General features: G+C 38.0%; 1 protein-coding gene across 1 annotated transcript in view; it reads left to right on the top strand.

Annotated features, from left to right (window-relative positions):
• The window catches only part of LOC136872690 (USP6 N-terminal-like protein), a 258,189-nt gene that overhangs the window by 24,605 nt on the left and 219,097 nt on the right, over window positions 1–14,487 (top strand). The gene's annotated exons all lie outside the window — the stretch shown is intronic.

The following is a 14,487-nucleotide window of genomic DNA, read 5'->3' as shown; positions in this document are numbered from 1 at the left end:
TTACCCTTTCCTCTCCTTCGAGGAACAGTGCCTGTCCTTCAGAATGCTCCCTATGCACATGAAACAATACTGTGAGCAATACGAAACTCCTGGGCTACACTTGTCACACTTCATCATTTTTCCAGTTTCCCGATGATTCTTTGCCGTGTGAAGTCATCCGAATGTTGTCTCTGGGCCATGTTGTAATGAATAACGCCATCACAGTGCACCGTAGCAGCTTGCTGATTGACTCACTATGTCTTCTCCCGTTCCTTCAACTGCCTGGTTTTATGGGACCAGACCCATTTGACGTTATAGTCACACTGAACTCGCGCCAGGTTTCTCTGCACGTGTGGGAGACCTCTAGAAACATGTTATCGCACTTTCATTCATTTCCATCGAGTAGTTGATATGTTATGTAACTTCATCTATCTCGTCCTTAAGTCTTGCACAGCAGTGTAAAAGGAAAGTGTGACAAACACACATTATTCCTTAATAATATGCCTACATATTTAGAAATCATATAAACCTATGCCATTATATATAATTAATTATTCAAAATAGCAATGTATCATGGCCACTATTTTGCCGTTTCCCTGATAATTTCCAAACACATGAATATTTTTCTGTGATTCTTTTTCTATTATGATTAGTAATGTTATTAGTTGCAACATATACTAGAATCCGTAGAGTCCATCAAGTCTCTCTCTGTGGTGTTCAATCCGAAGATTGGTTTGTAGCGGCTTCAATCAATCACTACTGGTCTGCATTTAGGGCAGTCACCCGGGTGGCAGATTCCCTATCTGTTGGTTTCCAAGTCTTTTCTTAAATGATTTCAAAGAAATTGGAAATTTATTGAATATCTCTGTTGGTTATTCCAATCTCTAACTCCCCTTCCTATAAATGATATTTGCCCTGATTTGTCCTCTTGAATTCCAGCTTTATCTTCATATTGTCATCTTTCCTGCTTTTAAAGACACCACTCAAACTTATTCATCTACTGATGTTAGTTCACGCATCTCTCGCTGACAGCTTGGAACATACCACTTATGATAAGATGTAGATTCCCATAGAGAACCTGAAATATTTGTCCCGAATGAGTAAATTTATAATACCAATATAAATGGTCCATTATTGGACATTATATACTTTCCAGCTAACTCATTCCTGGTTGCCAGTGTTTCGCCCCATTGTGCTAAGTTGGGCTCATCAGTTGCTAGATAACACACCCACCAAGATGCATGGCTAGTGCATACTGTGGAGGCCACTGCGTAGGCTACTTGGAGCCACTGGCAGTGCCAATGCATTATGGGAGACTTTGTCTTACTAACAAAAATTGATGCCTGCCTGGCCATCAGATGATATGGATGTAGATTCCCATAGGGAACCTGAAATATTTGTCCTGGATTAGTAAATTTATAATACCAATATAAGTGGTCTGTTATTGGACATTATAATAATTTTAGTATATCTTTTTATTCTCTATAATATATACATGCATGCAAAATTTCATGTGTACATACATTCTTGCACTAGCAGTGTGCTTATGCTACTTGTGAACACGAAGTTCCCTCGCATGAAATTCTCAATTCTCCTGCTTATTTTAAGTTAACGCTGTTCTTTCTTCCCATATTTGTGGTTTTCCTACTTGTTAGACTGGTCACTTTAATGCCAATAAACCTACTGTAGTGTCCACACACAAATACCGTTCTTAATCGCTCCATAATAACTTCAAGCAGGATTATTTATTTCCCATTATATATGCATACCTGCCAACTTCCCCGATTTAGGCAGGAGACTCCCGATTTTCGACAGTTTTTCCCGCCTCCAGATTATTCTATTATTTCTCCCGATTTTAGCTTATTTTTGGTGAACTTCAAATATTTGTTTTCAAATCCCGCCATTTCAGCTTTTTTACGCCAGTGGCCAGAAGTCCTTCGCTCATTGGCCGATTTTAAACGAAACATCGACGTTTATTAATGCGAGAAATCAGCGTGAATGTGCGATGTTTATTGAAACCTGTAAATCGCGACGCGTATATCGATCGTCAATCTCTCGTTCTCGCGTGCTATGTTCGTGCAATTTGTTGGTTCGTGTTCGTTCACATTGGTCTAGTCAATTCCATTATCTTTGGTCGATTCTAGAGACTAGTCGCTAGATATTGAGTCTTTCTTCATAATTTAGTGACAGAAATTCAATGATAACGATTAGTGACTTTTCTAGAGATTTTACGAGCCATTTGGAAACAATTTTGACTAATTTTAATTTATCTCAATATAAATAAAATAAGAGTTTTGTCTGTACATTGCTCAGACTTTAAATAAAAAGAATGATTATTTCCGTACCGGTTGCGACCATAGTAACAAGGGGAAATGCACATTTTACTTTTCCGTAATGTCTGTCTGTACTTACGCACGGACATCACAACATAGCGGCTGAAGGGAATTTAATGAAAGTCGGTATATAACGTCGGGGAATATGTCGCTCCAATCTAGGTCCTAAATAATTTTATTCACGCTGAGTGAATGGTAGTTTTGGGGAAGGCATAAAATTTAATTCTCAAATATTTATGTTATTATTGGCCCTATCCATAAACACTACATAACTAAAGTTATATATTATTACATTTCCTATCATTTATGTCTTATACATTTTTATCGTACTGGCTATAACAGAGATATTCATGAATTAGGATTTTTTTTGCTAAGTCCATATCAGCGCCGAGGTACATGAAAATGGGTGAATAGAATTTTATGTAAAGTCGGGGAATAAGGAACTAGAGTTTTCGCCGTAAATAATTTTATTCGCTCTGTTCGAAGTTGTAGTTTAGGTGAAGGTGCCAAAAATTTATTTTTTAATTACCTATCTTACTGGTCATATTGAAAAGTACTACATAACAAAAGTTATAGAGAATACAATTTCCTATTATTTATGTCTTATTCAGTTTTACCGTACCGACCATAATGTTGGTGGTGATGGTGATTAAATTGTGAAGATGATTATAATAATGAGAAAAACGTCATGAAGGAACGATCGCTTAAATAACACAAGTGGTTGTCATGAAAGAAAGGACTCACTTGACATTAGATGCTCTAATATCACAGATTCGGAAGAAAACTAAATGTGAAGGCCTCCAATATAGAAAGCTCATAAAATTGATCTACAATAACATTATATTGACCATTGTTTGTTGTGGTGTGTTTTGAGTATTCTGTAGTGGAATTCGAACCTACTAGCTTGCATCCGGGAGATAGTAGGTTCGAATCCCACTATCAGCAGCCCTGAAAATGGTTTTCCGTGGTTTCCCATTTTCACACCAGGCAAATGCTGGGGCTGTACCTTAATTAAGGCCACGGCCGCTTCCTTCCAACTCCTAGGCCTTTCCTATCCCATCGTTGCCATAAGACCTATCTGTGTCGGTGCGACGTAAAGCCCATAGCAAGAAGAAGATGAGTATTCTGTTGCCATTTATCTCCGATAAATGGGATTCCTGCTGCGTATCGAGTATAACAGCCTGTCTGAATATTGGCGGGAAGTAGCTGGGGAGTGGAGAGTTAGATCTCTCTCTTCTTTAGCACATCATTCCTCTAGTTCATAAATTTTCTGATACTACTGGTACGTAACACACTGGATCATCATAGTATTCCAGCTATTCGATCCCTACTCCGGGGCAGTGATTGGAATGAGCAGTGTGCCCACTTAAGCGGAATAATTACACAGGAGTCTTGGCGGCTGTCTGGTCATTCTAACTCTGAAACTTTGAACTGTTAGATCGACACCGTAGTACTTCTCGCTAAAAGTGAGGAAATGTGCTGTTTTCATTTTATCGAATATTTCATATGACAGCTTTGCTTTTAATCTTGACAATCATACTGGCGCCATTGTAAATGACCTATGTTGACTTCAGTTGGGAAAACTATAAGAACAGTCTTTCTCAGAATTCTGTAGCGAAGCGTGGGTACATCAGCTAGTTATTTGATCGAAATAAATCGCGCGGACACTTGATGCAATATATTATTCTATGCATTTACTAACTAATGGCATCTAAGTGCATGACTGATTCACACATGTGGAGCATGAGTTCATACTATTTTCAGTAGAGTTATCAGAGACCGATCATCTCACTCACATACTTCCTGTGAGGGAATAGATATGTATAATTTTTAGCCTTGTAGCCTCGTATACCAACAGTCGGGCTTTGAGACAATAAGTGTTATAAATATATCGTAGTACTGTATTGCGCAAGACATGTAGAATAAGCCATGTTGACCAATTGTATCTCCTGATTTCTCCTTATTTTCATATCAAAATCTCCTGATTTTTTGGTTTTGTAAAGTTGCCAGGTATGTATATGTTTTCTGAAGTCACGACTTAGATCATTTACTGCATATTAGGTAAAATTTACGTGCTATTTTTCACATACTGTGTGTAATGTAAAACCACTTGTTACTGATTGTATATCAAAAGGACATAGAATTACAGTTTACACTAGCTCATGAGAGATAAGGGCACGTTAAGCTGAAAGACTAGATGTATCATAGTTGCAATGATTACTATTGTATACCATTCTACCACTGAGCCACCGAGGGAGCTATTGACTATTACAAAGTACCAAATGAAACAGAAGACTCTGACATGTAGATCATCACTTACTTTTCAAGAATGTCATTAAGTTTCTAGATACAGTAATAATGACAATAGCCTTAATTGTTACTCTATGAAGGTGGGGATTCTGTACTCTCTCAAGCATATATATACATATTAGATTATGAATATAATAAACTATTAATCCTAGATGCTTCAATTTGTTATTTTTCTAAGGAAATTTACAGCTGTCTCCTAGTAAACTATAGTAGCTCATGTTGGTCCTCCTTTTTTTCTTCTTTATATTGCATCATAGTATTTCTTCTTTCTGTGCTGTCTTATGAAATTAGACTCTGAAGGAATGTCTTACCTCGAGGCATGCATTTATGTGGAAAAAGAAAAATCACCGAGCAGGTTGGCTGTGCAGTTAGGATCACGCAGCTGTGAGCTTGCATTCGTGAGATAGTGGGTTCGAACCCCACTGTCAGCTGTCCTGAAAATGGTTATGTGTGGTTTCCCATTTTCACACCAAGCTTTACCTTAAGTCCATGGCCGCTTCCTTCCCACTCCTAGCCCTTTTCTATCCCATTATTGCCATAAGACCTATCTATGTCAGTGTGACGTAAAACAAGTGGTAAAAATAAAATCAAAATCATTGAAGGATTTTCTGGAACACAGTAACGCAAAGAGAATACTAGGGAACTAAAAGGCAAGATTTTACTGAGTCTGTACATTTTAATTCATTTTTAAAAAATATATTCGCATTTTTTGTTTGTTCTTCTTTCTATGTGCATGATGATAGCAACTTGGTACCCCATAGGTTAGATTAACTATGATGCAAGTGTGTTAAACTGATATAATTTGAAAACAGTATTCTCTCATCCATGGGTAAATAATGAAAGAATCTAGCTCGAATTATTATTATTATTATTATTATTATTATTATTATTATTATTATTATTATTATTATTATTATTACTTGTAATGTATGCTATGAAGTGTTTCCATCCATTTAGTATTAGTATTCTTATTTACATAGTTGGATGATCGCATTGTTTGTGAGGTTATGTCATGAAACTTGTGCTGTATATAGATATTTATATGCGTACCGTTAATGTAAGAACCTGTAATTAATAGTATATAATTTATTATTACCTGTATATATGATTTGTAATCCACTACAGTATTGTGTAACACACTGTAACATCCAGAATGGCACTAGGTCAGGCGAGAACTGTGGAGAATATTCTGTACATTAGGTCTGTGTATTAGGCACTTAGAATTTATGAGAAGGTATTTTGTAATATATCTTTCTAGAAGCCTGGCCAGGCATATACATAAGGAGGGGGTCTTGATGGTGGAGATGAGTTACTGTTTAGTTCGAGTTATGATTTAACAGGAGTTATACTTGTGACCTCGTGGGCAGACGTGCTTGTGAGCAGTCAGTTGTTTTAAGGATGCAGTCTCCATGTGGAATGTGCTTAGTGATAGGCATTTGTTAAAAATGGTGGTTTGTTGATGTGCATGTTTTGTTGTGACGGCAGTTAATTAGGTTATATGCGTGTTTAATGTGTAATGTTTAGATAAATATTTCTAAATAAATAAGTGTACCAATTGACAGCATTTTGTGTGCATCTTTGTGGATACTTCAACTGGCGATCGTGACAGGACACCAATAGTAGACTCATCCCGAGGAAATTCAAGATGTGCTACAAGAACTTCTGAGTTGGAGGAATCTTAATATACAGGTCACACCTCTCTGACATGCCTGCAGTAGTGGTGATCCTTGGACAACACACGACGGACATCCACGAGAAGTTCCACGACAGCACGGAAGCAGGACATCACGGAAGCGAAGAGACATACCTGTCTATCCGACAAAGATTCTTCTGGGTCAACATGCAGAAGGACATCCTGGACTATGTGAAAGGGTGCTACATTGAGGCCTTTCTGATACCATAAGCCACGATGGGATGCATCACCAGCCTTTTACAAGTTGAGGTATTCAGCCACTACAGTTACCTACGGTGTATTCTATCAGACAACGGGAGTCAGTTCACATCAAGGAAGTGGCAGCAAATGATGACTGAAAGGAGTATGGAGCACTGGACTGCCCCTATCCACAACCCAAGGGTCAGTGCAACAAAACGACGGAACCAGAAGCTAAAAAAGGGTGCTACGGGTCCACCTAATAGACATAGAACATTGACTGTGGGACCGTCGGGTACCGCAGTCACTCTTTGCCCTGCATCGACGTATCAACCGTATCACCGGCTATTCCCCAGCAGAGCTGTTCTTTGGTCGACAGCTGTACGGCCCCAGGGAATGGGAGATTCGCTCGCTACCCACTTATGGTCAAGATGATGCAGCTGCTTCCCAGGCAGAGTGGCAGCAGCAGCAGGACATCAAGGAGAAGCAAGCTTTGGCCGAGAAGAGATCCCTTACCCATGCCAAGGCTCAAGATGTCGAAGAGACCCAGATCTTCCTACCAGGCCAACAAGTACTGCGTCATAACCACCCAGTCAGTAATAAGATTGGAGGGTTTCACGCAGGTCTAGCACCTAAATGGGTTGGCCCCGTCAGGGTTGATAAGCAGCTTGGCCATGGTGTTTACTTACTGAAGACCAAAGCTCCTTTCAGGGTCCACGCATCGGAGTTGCGGCAAGTAACCCAACCGCTCCGCATACAGAGTAAGCCTGGTACTGCCAAAGGTCCACCTCAAGGAGAGGCTGCTAATGATACGCACAGTTTGGTCATGAGGAGAATGCATCGACTATCATCGAGGAAGAGGCTGGCGGCTAGGCAACCTCGACACAGCGCAATCCGTTCAAGAGGAGGAGACCACATCCAGCAACGTCGAGGAAGAGAGAAAATAACAATCTATGACCAGGGCGAAGCCGACGAGTCTGACAGACTGTGGAAATTGTTTCAAGTTATAGGGGGGGATATTGATGCAAGTGTGAGAAACTGATAATTTGAAAACAATACTCTCTCACTCATGGGTAAATAATCCAAGTATCGAGCTCGATTTATTATTATTTTTTTTAAATTATGATTATTATTATGACTTGTAATAATGAATGGCTATGAAGCGTTTCCATCCATTTAGTATTAGCATTGTTATTATTTACCTAGTTGGTTGATCGCATTTTTTGTGAGGTTATGATATGAAACTTGTGCGTATATAGATATTTATATGAGTTCAGTTAATGTAAGAACCTGTAAGTAATAGTGCATAATTTATTATTACCTGTATATATGATTTGTAATCCACTACTACAGTATTGTGTAACACACTGTAACATCCAGAATGGCACTAGATCAGGAACTATGGAGAATATTCTGTACATTATATCTATGTATTAAGCACTCTAGAATTTATGAGAAGGTATTTTGTAACATATCTTTCTAGAAGCCTGGCGAGGCACATACATAAGGAGGTGGTCTTGATGGAGGAGATACCGGGTGAGTTGGCCATGCGGTTAGGGGCACGCGGCTGTGAACTTGCATCCGGGAGATAGTGGGTTTGAACCGCACTGTTGGCAGTCCTGAAGATGGTTTTCCATGGTTTCCCATTTTCACACCAGGCAAATGCTGGGGCTGTACCTTAATTAAGCCCACGGCCGCTTCCTTCCAACTCCTAGGCCTTTCCTATCCCATTGTCACCATAAGACCTATCTGTTGGTGTGACATAAAGCCACTACCAAAAAATATATACCGTAAAGTGGGGTAACTTCGGCAACTGACGAATAGCAACACTTATTTTCTCCTGCCTCCTATACTGGAAGAGATGAACCACTTGCAAGAACTAAAATGCACATACAATGGAATGCTCTATCAACACTCGGTAGTCCAAATAACATTGGTTGGCTCATTGTTGAGTCAATCTTTTTTTTTCGCAGCCCCGACTATTGTCTTCTCTGGTAACAGCAGAAAACAAACTGTTCTCTAGCCTCAGCATTCAATTCTCCATTCCAGTGGTTTATGGGGTCAAAATGTAAGTTCGTCTGGTAACTGATCAACACAACGTGATGCATTTTATTCAAATAGGTTTTGCAGGAAATAGTTTTGTGATAAAAGTTGCCCTCTTCCGGGGTAACTTCGGCCATGCCAAGAACGTACAGGAAAACATTACGCGGCCACGGATATTGTAATTAAAATATTGTTTACTTCAAGAACGCTTTAGAAGAGATTAATAAAGGCACAATAACAATAAAAGGGGAAGTTTATCCGGACAGGGAGGGGAAAGAGTTTCCATTTTCAATGATAAATAGATGGATATCAGTTGACATGGACGATACACATTTAAGAACTTAATTGACGGCCCAGACATTTTCTAATTTAGAAGACAGTGTGATTTGAGGACAGTCTACAAGATTGCTTCTTTTCCGACCACCTTTTCCCTCCATACAATTGGGCTTTATGATTTCCATACCTTTTATTTATTATCTTTTGTACCATTACAAATATTTGTGCAATGCAACATGTAATTTGCAATATCATAGAATGCTTGTGCGCTTAGGCTAAATAAAATAGTTTCTTCTTAGGGGAAAAAGTGAATTTGATCACTATACATCTGTTTACCATAAATCTTGATTGACTGATTGATTGATTGATTGATTGATTGATTGATTGATTGATTGATTGATTGATTGATTGATTGATTGATTGATTGAATTTGTTTGTAATTGTTGATACTGGGCGTTTTGCAGGTTTTTAAAAAAAACATTCACGGTGACCGAAGTAACACTACATCAAAGAAAACTTTGTTTCTTGAGTTATTTTTATGGCAGCCGAAGTTACCCCAAAACATGGGGTAACTCCAGCCACTCCTTCGATAATCATTATTCATTACTGAATAACAATTAGAATTATGTTCATATTTAATAATGAAGAACAAACATGGCAGAATTTATATCCTTCTTCTTCTTGCGTTCCGGCCTTCTAAGGACCACGTTACAATTTCAGTTCTTCCTCCTTAGTTCTTTCCTTTTCTTCCAGTATTCTTTCATTGTTTCACTGTGCTTCTTTTTCCTGTCTTCAGTCCACTTTGTGCCTGTTTTCTTTTCCTTCCTCCCTTGGAATCCGTCCATTTGTAAGACTTTCTTCCTAAAAGTCTTTCTGTCCAATAATTCTTCTTCTCGTATGTTGTTCCTTTCCAGGTCTTTCTTGCCAAAGGTACTTGAAGATTCATTTAGTTAGTCTATTGTCATCCATTCTGTAAATGTGTCCAAGAAATAGCAATCTCCTTTTTTCTTATTGTTTGATATGTTTTCTATGTTCTGGTAAATTTCATGGTTACTTCTTAATTTCCAAAACTCTGCAATTCTTAGAGGACCTAATATTTTCCTTATAATTCTTCTTTCTAATATTTCTAATTTATCGAGCTTGTAGTTCAGTGCTAGACATTCGCTGGCATAAAGGCATTCTGGTTTCACTGCTGTGTTGTAGTGCTTTATTTTAAGTTTTGTTGATGAGCATTTTTTGTTCCAAGTATTCTTAGTTATACCGTACGCTCTTTCCATCTTTTGTATCCTCTCCTCTGTAGCAGATTTTTCTAAACCATTTTCTTGAATTGTCTCTCCTAAATATTTGAGTTTCTTTACCTTTTCTATTTGACCAATATCCGTTACTAAAAACTTTGGGGCAATTTTTATAATCGTCAAAAATTTTGTTTTCTCGGCAGAGATTCTCAAGCCTATCATGTTGGCTGTCTTTTCAAGGAGATTGACTTGCATTGCTGCATCTGTAAGGCTTTCTGAAAGTATGGCAAAGTCATCTGCAAATGCTAGGCAATTTATTGCAACCCCTTTGTTCTTCTTCCCCAGCATGAGTGGCAATATTTTGGATTCTTTCAGTTTTTCATTCCGAAAACTTACAATTTTCTCCATGACACAATTGAAAAGGAGTGGAGATAGACCATTGCCCTGCCTGACACCTGTATTTATACGAAAAAGTGGCCGAAGTTACCCCATTTTATGGTATGTATGTATATATATCTATGGGGGAGATAAATTACTGTTTAGTTGGAGTTATGGTTTAACAGGAGTTATACTTGTGACCTTGTGTTGTCTTTGGGCAGACATGCCTGTGAGCAGTCAGCAGTTAAGGTTGCAGTCTTCATGTGGCATGTGCTTAGTGATAGTCATTTGTTAAAAATGGTGGTTTGTTGATGTGCATGTTTTGTTGTGACGGCAGTTAATTAGATTATGTGTGTGTTTTATTGTGTAATATGTGGATAAATAATTCTAAATAAATAAGTGTACCAACTGACAGCATTTTGCTTGCATCTGTTGTGGATACTTCAACTAAAACATTCCATACAGTAATTCTCTCTCACTGCATTTAAAAGACAGTTTCTAAGTAGAATAAAACCAGGGTTTTTACTCATTTGATGAGTATTTGAGTTTTAAAATCACTGAATACTTTTCCTAACATTTATTTATTTATTTATTTATTTATTTATTTATTTATTTATTTATTTATTTATTTATTTATTTATTTATTTATTTATTTATTTATTTATTTATTTATTTATTTATTTATTTATTTATTTATTTATTTATTTATTTATTTATTTATTTATTTATTTATTTATTTATTTATTTATTTTGTTATGGCTGTTGGTGACTGTTGAACTAATTCAAAACAGTGTGTGTTCTGTAGGAGATGCTGATGGTCATAAAATATGTGATTTTGAAAGTGTATTGTATATGGGGAAAGAGTATTGTGATGATTGGTATTAGGATGAACCAACATAACCAGTGCAAATGCTGTAACAAAACATTGAAAGGGAATCAGACATCTTGCCACAAGAAACAAAACAGACAATACAACATTAAAGGCACATAAAACACAAAGCTATAGCAACATAACTGCTGAAATATTGGAGAGAGGTGACACTGGTTTCAGTATCATCACAGACATCTGCAATAAGATCTGGAACAGAGGCAAATAGCCAGATAATTTGGTCACACTATCTTCATCCCTATGCACAAAAGCAGTTCTATAACAAAGTGTGGCAACTATTGGCCTGTAGCTCTTATCACTCATCTAGTAAAATCATACTACATGAAAGAAAAGGTGCTCAAATACGCCAGCCTCGTGTCAGTAGATTTGCTGGCACGTAAAAGAACTCCTGCGGGACAAAATTCCGGCACCTCGGCGTCTCCGAAAACCGTAAAAGAGTAGTTAGTGGGACGTAAAACAAATAACATTAATTAATTATTAAACACCGAGCAAGTGGCCATGCGGTTAGGGTCGCGCAGCTGTGAGCTTGCATTCGGGAGATAATGGGCTCAAACCCCACTCTCAGCAGCCCTGAAGATGGTTTTCTGTGGTTTCCCATTTTCACACCAGGCAAATGCTGGACAGCAGCTTCCTTTCCACTCCTAGCTCATTCCTATCCCATTGTCGCCATAAGACCTATCTGTGTCAGTGTGATGTAAAGCAAATTGCAAATTAGTTGATTTAAAAAAAATTTATAATGAAAACAAAGCAGTTGTCAGAATTAATGGTAAAGTATCTGGTGACCTTAAGACACAGAAGAGTGTCTGCCAAGGATGCACACTGTCTCCAGTGCTCTTCAATATCTATAGCGAGCACATAATGAGAGCTGCTGTTGATGGGGGGAATGGTGTATTTCTTATCGGTGATAGAAAGAGCTTTGAATCTTTGGTATGCAGGCGACACTGCACTCATCGTCATAGATGAAAAGGAGGTAGAAGATATCATCACATGAATAAGAATGCGAGTATCAAGAAGGGATTGAAAATCAATATGAAAAAACCAAGATGATAGTAATTGACAGGACAAATCTGTTAATCAAAATGCATCTGTTCCAGGAAATTGATTCTCTTACAGAAATGTTATACTTAGATTCAGTCATCTCTGGCAAGGGGAACTGCGTTACTGAAATCAGGAGATGAATTGCCATACCTAAGAACACTATGACATAATTATCCTATTTGTGGAAGGATTGCTCCATCGATATGAAACTAAAAATGGGAATAGTTAGATATTTAGTATTCTCAGAATTCATCTATGGGACAGAAATGTGGACTCTTGTACTGCAGATTTGAAGAGAATTTACTCATTGTATACCTTGGATTGCACCCCACAGAAGTAATTTTATTCTGGAGGAGCTGAAGTCAAAACAGGAGCTTAACATCAAAACCAGGCTGTAGATAATATGTAGACAACGGATTCTTCAGTTATTTGGCGACTTGCTCCTAAATGTTAGTTGAATGACATAAAATAACCGGGCCATCCCTTGCAAAGGCTTTGCAGCTGGCTCAGAACTGTAAACTATGGCGAAATTTACAAAGCAATCTCCATGGAGGTCACAGTCCTCAGCATTGAGGAAATAATTAGGGAAGAAGTAAATGACAAATTCTAACATGCTCTAATAACATGTCAATTACAAACCAAATTATTTCTTCCTTTTCTTTTCTTCTGTTTTCCTGCTGGGGCAGGGCCTGCTTTTTGGATCAATTCATGCTGCTTCATGCAGTCTATCACTCTGTATGGGTTAAGTTTTTTGGATTCTTAGGTCAGTATTTATATTGTCATTTAGGTTATCCTTGTTTCCTCTGACCTGTTGGAACTATTATACATCTGTACTCGAATGGTCAACATTGCAGCCTTTGGCTCAGAGGGTCTTGGGGTCGATGCACGATTGGATGGGGGTCTTAGTGGCATCTTGTTAATTTCTCTGTCTCAGGTACTGGATATTTGTGTTTGTTTCAATACATATTTCTTCCTATGCACACCACACAGCATACTGCCAGGCACCATAGAAACATGTAATAGCGAATAGCCTACATCCAGCTGGGCTGAGTGGCTCAGACAGAGCACTGGCTTTCTGAGCACAAGTTGGTAGGTTTGATCCTGGCTCATTTCAGTGGTATTTGAACATGGTCAAATATGTCCGCCTTGTGTTATTAGATTTAATGGCACTCTTCCAGGACAAAATTCTGGCACCTTGGCATCTCTAAAAAAAATTTAAACATGGTTAATGGAGTGTAAAATCCATAACATTATTATTATTATTATTATTATTATTATTATTATTATCATCATTATCATCATCATCATTATTGAATACATCTCTCCACGTAGAGTTGGTATCAGGAAGGGTGACCAGCCATAAAACGGGCTGATTCACATCTGCGTCACAGCTCGCTTGCAGTTTCACTAGGGTGTGGGCAAAAGAGGAGGAGGATATTCTGCCTCTTCTCAAGTTATTAGGTTGGGTTTTTTTTTTGCCAGTGTTTTAACACAGCACTAACACAATGAAGGTTTTTAGCAACGCAATAATGGAAAAGGGTTAGGATTGGGAAGAAAAGAAAGCAGTATTTGTCTGGTTGAAAATAGGAAACCACAGAAAACCATCTTTCTGGGCTGCTGATTGTGGGATTGGAACCTACCATCTCCTGAATGCAAGCTCACAGTTCCGCGACCATAACCACACGGCCAACTTACTCGGTCATGTATTTCTTTATAATTTAGTAATTCGCTTACTTTACCAGTAAACTATCTGGCAATAGTGTTAGGTCGTATATGGGGTGGCCCACCTCTTTCTTCTCATATCTTCTGACTACATGAAGATAACAATAAACAGTTTTCATAACATGAGTCACATGAGAAAAATTTGTAATGTGTGTTCCATGCTTTAAGAAGCACACCGGCAGCGATACTAAGTTGCTTGTTATAAATGGAATTACGCCTATGTATGTCTTGTATGTAGTTGATCTTAGGTAGCCACATTCAGCGATGCAATTATTTTGATATTTGAGCCTGTAGCAGCAGCAAAAATGAGTATTAATGTGTATGCATTTTCAATATCTTCAATGTTGAGAATGTTGACATCAGATGCGAAGATTGCATGGTTCATCAAACTTTATACCTCCGAGAATGTTTTAT

The sequence above is a fragment of the Anabrus simplex genome, chromosome 4 (assembly GCF_040414725.1).
Source record: "Anabrus simplex isolate iqAnaSimp1 chromosome 4, ASM4041472v1, whole genome shotgun sequence".
Taxonomy (NCBI): domain Eukaryota; kingdom Metazoa; phylum Arthropoda; class Insecta; order Orthoptera; family Tettigoniidae; genus Anabrus; species Anabrus simplex.
The sequence above is the reverse complement of the archived record's forward strand: the minus strand, read 5'-3'. Positions and strand labels throughout refer to the sequence as shown.